The sequence below is a fragment of the Oncorhynchus masou genome, chromosome 11 (genome assembly GCF_036934945.1).
Source record: "Oncorhynchus masou masou isolate Uvic2021 chromosome 11, UVic_Omas_1.1, whole genome shotgun sequence".
NCBI classification, from domain to species: domain Eukaryota; kingdom Metazoa; phylum Chordata; class Actinopteri; order Salmoniformes; family Salmonidae; genus Oncorhynchus; species Oncorhynchus masou.
The window spans coordinates 2647998-2658383 of record NC_088222.1 but is presented as its reverse complement, the minus strand read 5'-3'; positions in this window follow the sequence as shown (position 1 = coordinate 2658383).

Sequence of the window (10386 nt, the reverse complement as noted above, 5' to 3'; positions counted from 1 at the left end):
CCGTGCAGACACACCAGAATGCTTTCCGCTCAACTTTCCGCTCAACTAAACATATTTGCTATTTTTCTCTTTAAATCTTTGGTTTCATCTGAAAACTATAAACTTCACTTTCTTTTACTTCTCTTATTAGTTCGCTCTGTACGATCTCAGCTAATCCCTAAAGAACCTCCTTCTGGGTTTGGTGGCTTGCAACCTTTCGGTTAGTAGTCCAACGCTCTAACCACTAGGCTACCCTGCCGCCCCTTATTAGTTCGCTCTGTACGATTCATCCTTTTCTCCATGAGAGGATCATGCTTTGCTATTTCTTCTAAGATAATCAAAACATTACCCTTGTCGTGAGAGTCATCAGACTCTCGATGACCTCTCTGCTCTGTATTTTGAGTAGCACCTCTGCAATTGTTTTAATGTAAAGTACAGTTTTCCTCCACTTTCTTCATTCATGACATCTAACGTTGATGAGTTGCTGTCAATAGCCCTTTCATGCTGATTCCAAGCACACATAGATAGGATGCTCTGCCTTCAAATGGAGCTTAAACCCAGAACCTTTAAACAGCGCCTTTTCCCAGTTACAACAACCAAACTGTGATGTGAAGGCAGATTCAGGTGTATTGGGCAGAGAAAATGCCTACAGACGAAACAATAAAGTCAAATCTTGACATACAGAATATTCAAGCCATGAATTGTCCTTTATACCGGGAGCTGTTGAAAGCCCCTTTCCGGGTACCATGCTGAGTTCTGGGAAATGTTTGTACAGGACCCTCTTCTCTGGATTCTGTCTGAAATACACATTGAATAATGTGTCATCTCTCCATGGAAATGTATAATTAAGGGATCCACAAGATTAGATACTAACAGCTGCTCACTAAAATGTCTAGATTAAAGTATAGGCCTGGCCTACCATTGGGTCCTTTTGGAAAAGCACATCTGTTGCTTGATACAGTTGGGAGGGGCTCGATGAGGTCTCTGTATCATCCCTACATTAGAATAACACAAGAACCATTAGTGTATATTCACAATAAAAATGCCAAAGCCATCAAAACAAGAACACACATGAATCAACAACCAACATGATATGCTAAGCAGCTACTGTATCAGTGGCAGCTAGGCTAGCTGCTACGCTAAGCAGCTACTGTATGAGTGGCAGCTAGGCTAGCTGCTACGCTAAGCAGTTACTGTATCAGTGGAAGCTAGGCTAGCTGCTACGCTAAGAAGCTACTGTATCAGTGGCAGCTAGGCTAACTACTACGCTAAGCAGCTCATCAGACATTTGGCTGTTTCGTGAACAGGGGTTGCACCTTATAAACTGAGAGGTGAGTGTATAGGAAATGTACAGGATCGAGCATTTAATTTAAGCTGCCATTTTGGCGTAATGGCAACCACCAAGGGATGTCAAAATACATATCGACCTAACTAGCTATCTGTCTGGGGATGGTTAAACAGCTGTGGGGTGTGGGATGATAATTACGGATTCATTGGCCATTCATGCCATTAGTGATCTGAAATGGGTTAGGGATCCAGATAGATAATACTCTGTCCATTTTGTCACCTGTTCAGACAGAACTTCCTAGGGAAATCTACCTAACCAGCTACCTGTATGTCTGGGGTGGTAATACAGCTCAGGGGGTAGATAGATAATTAGGTCCATCGCTGGCCATTAATGTCATTAATACTTTGAGTAGATAGACGAGGGGAAAATTACACAGATTTCCATGAACATGTTAATGTTGTGATGAGAGACAGCAATCTATTAAATTAGGACAGAGAGCCGTGCATCGCCTGAGACCTCTAACGCAGGATGCCACCAGTGATCAGATTTACTGTGTTACTAACTAAATCAGGGTCACACAGTGATCAGCCTTCTGTGTTACTAACTAAATCAGGGTCACACAGAGTGTTTCTCCGTAGTCTTAAACACATCTACTTTGAAACAGAAGTATCCACCTCACACACATGGTAATGGGTTTAAAATACAGAAGACACCTGTACCATGGCAGATATATAGAGTTGACATGTATTACATTTTGAGTTTACATCCCAATATTACACTTTATATACAGTAACAGAAGACACCTGTACCATGGCAGATATATAGAGTTGACATGTATTACATTTTGAGTTTGCATCCCAATATTACACTTTATATACAGTGGTGTGGGGGCTGTGCTTTGGCAAAGTGGGTGGGGTTATATCCTTCCTGTTTGGCCCTGTCCGGGGGTGTCCTTTGATGGGGCCACAGTGTCTCCTGACCCCTCCTGTCTCAGCCTCCAGTATTTATGCTGCAGTAGTTTATGTGTCGGGGGGCTAGGGTCAGTTTGTTATATCTGGAGTACTTCTCCTGTCCTATTCGGTGTCCTTTGTGAATCTAAGTGTGCGTTCTCTAATTCTGTCCTTCTCTCTTTCTTTCTCTCTCTCGGAGGACCTGAGCCCTAGGACCATGGCCCAGGACTACCTGACATGATGACTCCTTGCTGTCCCCAGTCCACCTGGCCGTGCTGCTGCTCCAGTTTCAACTGTTCTGCCTTTTTATTATTCGACCATGCTGGTCATTTTTGAATATCTTGGCCATGTTCTGTTATAATCTCCACCCGGCACAGCCAGAAGAGGACTGGCCACCCCACATATGCTCTCTCTAATTCTCTCTTTCTTTCTTTCTCTCTCTCGGAAGACCTGAGCCGTAGGACCATGCCCCAGGACTACCAGACATGATGACTCCTTGCTGTCCCCAGTCCACCTGACCGTGCTGCTGCTCCAGTTTCAACTGTTCTGCCTTATTATTATTCGACCATGCTGGTCATTTATGAACATTTGAACATCTTGGCCATGTTCTGTTATAATCTCCACCCGGCACAGCCAGAAGAGGACTGGACACCCCACATATCCTGGTTCCTCTCTAGGTTTCTTCCTAGGTTTTGGCCTTTCTAGGGAGTTTTTTCTAGCCACCGTGCTTCTACACCCGCATTGCTTGCTGTTTGGGGTTTTAGGCTGGGTTTCTGTACAGCACTTTGAGATATCAGCTGATGTACGAAGGGCTATATAAATACATATAATTTGATTTGAAATAAATCAATTTGATTTGACATCACAGGACACTGAAATAACAAAACCGTTTGACATAAATCCACTGGATTTCTGGCATATTTTTAAAAAAACAATGTTTATTATTGATGAACTTGTAAAAAATAGTAATTATATTCCACACATGAGGCCACTAGAGGCGATTTAGTCACGTTTGACCGCAGGAAAGGGCCATGTCAACAGTTAACGGCCTGGGTTAAAGGGAGTAATAGCTTTGTGATATCTGAGCACCTGCCAGTAGGATCAGGAAACCCCAGGGAATGAAAAAGAGCCGGGGAGAAAGGAGGGAACTGGCTGTGTGTGTGTGAGTGTGTGTGTGTGTGTGTGTGTGTGTGTGTGTGTGTGTGTGTGTGTGTGTGTGTGTGTGTGTGTGTGTGTGTGTGTGTGTGTGTGTGTGTGTGTGTGTGTGTGTGTGTGTGTGTGTGTGTGTGTGTGTGTGTGTGTGTGTATGCATGTATACAGTAGCCTGCTCTGTCCCGCTACTGTCAGTTAAAGTAACCCTGAAGGACTCTGACTGAGTAGGCTCTTTGAACCTCTTCTCCTCTGTCATAATAACCTGGCAGCCACTTAGTTCAGGATTACTAGACCCTGAAGTATCGCACACTGGATGCATCCCAAAGGCACCCTATTCCCAGGCCTATATCGTGGACCAAATAGGGTGCCAGTTGGGACTCTCCTTCGGGCACTACAGACAATCTGAGGGTGACTCCTGCCCGATCTGAGGGTGACTCCGACGATCCCTGAGGAGTGACTCCGGCGATCTGAGGGTGACTCCGGCCGATCTGAGGGTGACTCCTGCCGATCTGAGGGTGACTCGGCCGATCTGAGGGTGACTCCTGCCGATCTGAGGGTGACTCCGGCCGATCTGAGGGTGACTCCGGCCGATCTGAGGGTGACTCCGGCCGATCTGAGGGTGACTCCGGCCAATCTGAGGGTGACTCCGGCCGATCTGGAGGGTGACTACAGACGATCTGAGGGTGACTCCGGCCAATCTGAGGGTGACTACAGACGATCTGAGGGTGACTCCGGCCAATCTGAGGGTGACTCCAGCCATTCTGAGGGTGACTCCAGCCAATCTGCTGTGATGAGGTGACTGTCAGGACTGGGTAATGGTACTGCTGTGATGAGGTGACTGTCAGTACTGGGTAATGGTACTGCTGTGATGAGGTGACTGTCAGTACTGGGTAATGGTACTGCTGTGATGAGGTGACTGTCAGTACTGGGTAATGGTACTGCTGTGATGAGGTGACTGTCAGTACTGGGTAATGGTACTGCTGTGATGAGGTGACTGTCAGTACTGGGTAATGGTACTGCTGTGATGAGGTGACTGTCAGTACTGGGTAATGGTACTGCTGTGATGAGGTGACTGTCAGTACTGGGTAATGGTACTGCTGTGATGAGGTGACTGTGACTCTGTAATGGTACTCTGTGATGAGGTGACTGTCAGGACTCTGTAATGGTACTGCTGTGATGAGGTGACTGTCAGTACTGGGTAATGGTACTGCTGTGATGAGGTGACTGTCAGTACTGGGTAATGGTACTGCTGTGATGAGGTGACTGTCAGTACTGGGTAATGGTACTGCTGTGATGAGGTGACTGTCAGGACTCTGTAATGGTACTGCTGTGATGAGGTGACTGTCAGGACTGGGTAATGGTACTGCTGTGATGAGGTGACTGTCAGTACTGGGTAATGGTACTGCTGTGATGAGGTGACTGTCAGTACTGGGTAATGGTACTGCTGTGATGAGGTGACTGTCAGTACTGGGTAATGGTGTTAGCATTGGGGAAACATTAGTAGGTCATTCAGCCATGTTCCAAATGGAACCCTATTCCCTATATAGTGCACTACTTTAGACCAGAGCCCTATGGAACCCTATTCCCTATATAGTGCACTACTTTAGACCAGAGCCCTATGGAACCCTATTCCCTATATAGTGCACTACTTTAGACCAGAGCCCTATGGAACCCTATTCCCTATATTGTGCACTACTTTAGACCAGAGCCCTATGGAACCCTATTCCCTATATAGTGCACTACTTTAGACCAGAGCCCTATGGAACCCTATTCCCTATATAGTCCACTACTTTAGACCAGAGCCCTATAGAACCCGATTCCCTATATAGTGCACTACTTTAGACCAGAGCCCTATAGAACCATATTCCCTATATAGTGCACTACATTAGACCAGAGCCCTATGGAACCCTATTCCCTATATGGTGCACTACTTTAGACCAGAGCCCTATGGAACCTTATTCCTATATAGTGCACTACTTTAGACCAGAGCCCTATGGAACCCTATTCCCTATATTGTGCACTACTTTAGACCAGAGCCCTATGGAACCCTATTCCCTATATAGTGCACTACTTTAGACCAGAGCCCTATGGAACCCTATTCCCTATGTAGTGCACTACTTTAGACCAGAGCCTATGGAACCCTATTCCCTATATAGTGCACTACTTTAGACCAGAGCCCTATGGAACCTTATCCCCTATATAGTGCACTACTTTAGACCAGAGCACTTGGAACCTTATCCCCTATATAGTGCACTACTTTAGACCAGAGCCATATGGAACCCTATTCCCTATATAGTGTACTACTTTAGACCAGAGCCCTATAGAACCCTATTCCCTATATAGTGTACTACTTTAGACCAGAGCCATATAGAACCTTATCCCCTATAATGTGCATTACTTTACCAAAGCTCTGTGGACCCTGTTCAGAGCAGTTCATTATAACCTCCTGTAACCCAGCAGTTCATTATAACCTCCTGTAACCCAGCAGTTCATTATAACCTCCTGTACCCCAGCAGTTCATTATAACCTCCTGTACCCCAGCAGTTCATTATAACCTCCTGTACCCCAGCAGTTCATTCTAACCTCCTGTAACCCAGCAGTTCATTATAACATCCTGTAACCCAGCAGTTCATTATAACATCCTGTAACCCAGCAGTTCATTATAACATCCTGTAACACAGCAGTTCATTATAACCTCCTGTACCCCAGCAGTTCATTATAACCTCCTGTACCCCAGCAGTTCATTATAACCTCCTGTAACCCAGCAGTTCATTATAACCTCCTGTAACCCAGCAGTTCATTATAACCTCCTGTAACCCAGCAGTTCATTATAACCTCCTGTAACCCAGCAGTTCATTATAACCTCCTGTAACCCAGCAGTTCATTATAACCTCCTGTAACCCAGCAGTTCATTGTAACCTCCTGTAACCCAGCAGTTCATTATAACCTCCTGTACCCCAGCAGTTCATTATAACCTCCTGTACCCCAGCAGTTCATTATAACCTCCTGTACCCCAGCAGTTCATTATAACCTCCTGTACCCCAGCAGTTCATTCTAACCCAGCAGTTCCTGTAACCCAGCAGTTCATTATAACCTCCTGTACCCCAGCAGTTCATTATAACCTCCTGTACCCCAGCAGTTCATTATAACCTCCTGTACCCCAGCAGTTCATTATAACCTCCTGTACCCCAGCAGTTCATTATAACCTCCTGTACCCCAGCAGTTCATTATAACCTCCTGTAACCCAGCAGTTCATTATAACCTGTAAATACAGCAGTCATTATAACCTCCTGTACCCCAGCAGTTCATTATAACCTCCTGTAAGCAGTTCATTATAAGCAGTTCATTATAACCTCCTGTAACCCAGCAGTTCATTATAACCTCCTGTACCCCAGCAGTTCATTATAACCTCCTGTAACCCAGCAGTTCATTATAACCTCCTGTAACCCAGCAGTTCATTATAACCTCCTGTAACCCAGCAGTTCATAATGACCTCCTGTACCCCAGCAGTTCATTATAACCTCCTGTACCCCAGCAGTTCATTATAACCTCCTGTAACCCAGCAGTTCATTATAGCCTCCTGTAACCCAGCAGTTCATTACAACCTCCTGTAACCCAGCAGTTCATTATAACCTCCTGTACCCCAGCAGTTCATTATAACCTCCTGTAACCCAGCAGTTCATTATAACCTCCTGTACCCCAGCAGTTCATTATAACCTCCTGTACCCCAGCAGTTCATTATAACCTCCTGTACCCCAGCAGTTCATTATAACCTCCTGTACCCCAGCAGTTCATTATAACCTCCTGTAACCCAGCAGTTCAATATAACCTCCTGTAACCCAGCAGTTCATTATAACCTCCTGTACCCCAGCAGTTCATTATAACCTCCTGTACCCCAGCAGTTCATTATAACCTCCTGTACCCCAGCAGTTCATTATAACCTCCTGTACCCCAGCAGTTCATTATAACCTCCTGTAACCCAGCAGTTCATTATAACCTCCTGTACCCCAGCAGTTCATTATAACCTCCTGTAACCCAGCAGTTCATTATAACCTCCTGTACCCCAGCAGTTCATTATAACCTCCTGTAACCCAGCAGTTCATTATAACCTCCTGTAACCAGCAGTTCATTATAACCTCCTGTACCCCAGCAGTTCATTATAACCTCCTGTACCCCAGCAGTTCATTATAACCTCCTGTAACCCAGCAGTTCATTATAACCTCCTGTAACCCAGCAGTTCATTATAACCTCCTGTAACACAGCAGTTCATTATAACCTCCTGTACCCCAGCAGTTCATTATAACCTCCTGTAACCCAGCAGTTCATTATAACCCAGCAGTTCATTATAACCTCCTGTAACCCAGCAGTTCATTATAACCTCCTGTAACCCAGCAGTTCATTATAACCTCCTACCCCAGCAGTTCATTATTACCTCCCCCAGCAGTTCATTTATAACCTCCTGTACCCCAGCAGTTCATTATAACCTCCTGTAACCCAGCAGTTCATTATAACCTCCTGTACCCCAGCAGTTCATTATAACCTCCTGTAACCCAGCAGTTCATTATAACCTCCTGTACCCCAGCAGTTCATTATAACCTCCTGTAACCCAGCAGTTCATTATAACCTCCTGTAACCCAGCAGTTCATTATAACCTCCTGTACCCCAGCAGTTCATTATAACCTCCCTGTACCCCAGCAGTTCATTATAACCTCCTGTACCCAAGCAGTTCATTATAACCTCCTGTAACCCAGCAGTTCATTATAACCTCCTGTACCCAAGCAGTTCATTATAACCTCCTGTAACCCAGCAGTTCATTATAACCTCCTGTAAGTTAGCAGTCATTGTTGGCCTATCTCGTGGTCTATAGTTCCTGGTCCGTATCACTGAGGTAATCCAGGCCACTGTATTAACTTGTAACCCCTTTTAGAGGACACTCCTGGGCTTTCCAGTGACATCATGTGTTGGGGGGTGTGACCTTGACAACATTATCTTCCTGTTTCTTAACAAAATGGCTGTACCCCAGCGTCATTAAAGTTAGCCCATTTCATAGAAGGTTTAAAATTAGTTTGTGTAATGATTGTGTGATTTATTATATTTTTTGTTTTGAGTTTGAAATTCAAATTGTTTCCAGTAAGTGAATACCTCTTAGAAATAGTAAATAGCAAAGTGAGTTGTGTAATCATTATTTCACATGAAATAAAGCTTATGAAGACATTTCCTCTGTACCCCATGGTCACCAGAATGATGCAATTATGTTTGTCACCATTGACTGTAATGATAATTCTATAATCTACTGTACCCAGTTGACTGTAATGATAATTTTTCACCTACTGTACCCATTGACTATAACCTCCTGATACCCCATGTTTTAACCTACTGTACCCATTGACTGTAATGAGGGATGTTTTCACCTACTGTTACCCATTGACTGTAATGATAATGTCTTAATCTACTGTGACCCATTGACTGTAATGATAATTTTTCACCTACTGTACCCATTGACTGTAATGATGATGTTTTCACCTACTGTACCCATTGACTGTAATGAGGTTTGATGTTTTCACCTACTGTATCATTAGAAATGTAAATAGCAAAAGGTTGTTAAATTATTTCACATGAATAAGAGCTTATGAAGACATTTCCTCTTTGGACACCATGATCTCAACTAACGACTAACAAAGCTATCTCCTGACATTTACACACAGTAATGAGCAGACCTACTGTACCTAACGACTGTAATGAGGATGTTATCTCCTCATTTACCCATTGACTGTAATGAGGAGACCTACATGTACCCATTGACTGTAATGATAAGTTAATCTACTGTACCCTGACTGTAATTTACACATCATGAGCAGACATCATTTTGCATCTCTAACGACTAACAAAGCTATCTCCTCATTTACACACAGTGAGCAGACCACATGCTAACGACTAACAAAGCTATCTCCTCATTTACACACAGTGAGCAGACCACATGCTAACGACTAACAAAGCTATCTCCTCATTTACACACAGTGAGCAGACCACATGCTAACGACCTAACAAAGCTATCTCCTCATTTACACACAGTGAGCAGACCACATGCTAACGACTTAACAAAGCTATCTCCTCATTTACACACAGTGAGCAGACCACATGCTAACGACTAACAAAGCTATCTCCTCATTTACATACTGGAGTCAGACAGAAGCTCTGACATATGATGAGTCCTGCGTGACGATTTATAACCCCATGAGAGGAAATATTGTCTGCAGTCTGGAGAACAGTCCCTCCTCTGTCTGTCTGTGTGTGTGTGTGTGTGTGTCTGTGTGTGTGTGTGTCTGTCTGTGTGTGTGTGTGTGTGTGTGCGCGCGCGCCATGTGCGTGAGTCTGGGAGGGACGAAGTGTAATTGCTTGTGCAGTTACACTGATGTGACAGCGCAAGGCTTTAGCTTTGCAATTGTGTGTGTCTTAATGTACCATCATTCATTATAAACGGCTGTAGCATCAACACAGTGCTAACACTGACTCCATCACACCTGTCTGTCACCTTGGAAACAGACCTCAAATCTCCCTGGTATTGTCACGGTGCAGGGCCTACCACCCTCTCAGGGGAAACAGATATTGTATATACCATCAGGGGAAACAGATATATATATATATGGGGCTTTATTAGCACGGGAAACATGTGTTAACATTGCCAAAGCAAGTGAGGTAGTTAATATATAAAAAATTAACAACAAACTTTACACATACAGAAGTTTCAAAACAATTAAAGACATTACAAATGTCACTCTCTCTCTCTGTGATTCTTTGTCTCTCGCTCCCCTAGTCTGCCTCAGACCAAATTAGTTAGTTAAAACCTCTACGGGATCAGTGTCCCTCCCGCTGGACGGTTGAGCTAACGTAGGCTAATGTGATTAGCATGAGGTTGTAAGTAACAAGAACATTTCCCAGGATATAGACATATCTGATATGGACAGAAAGACAAAATTATTTTATTGTTGAGGAGAGTACTTAGTTATATACTTGAAA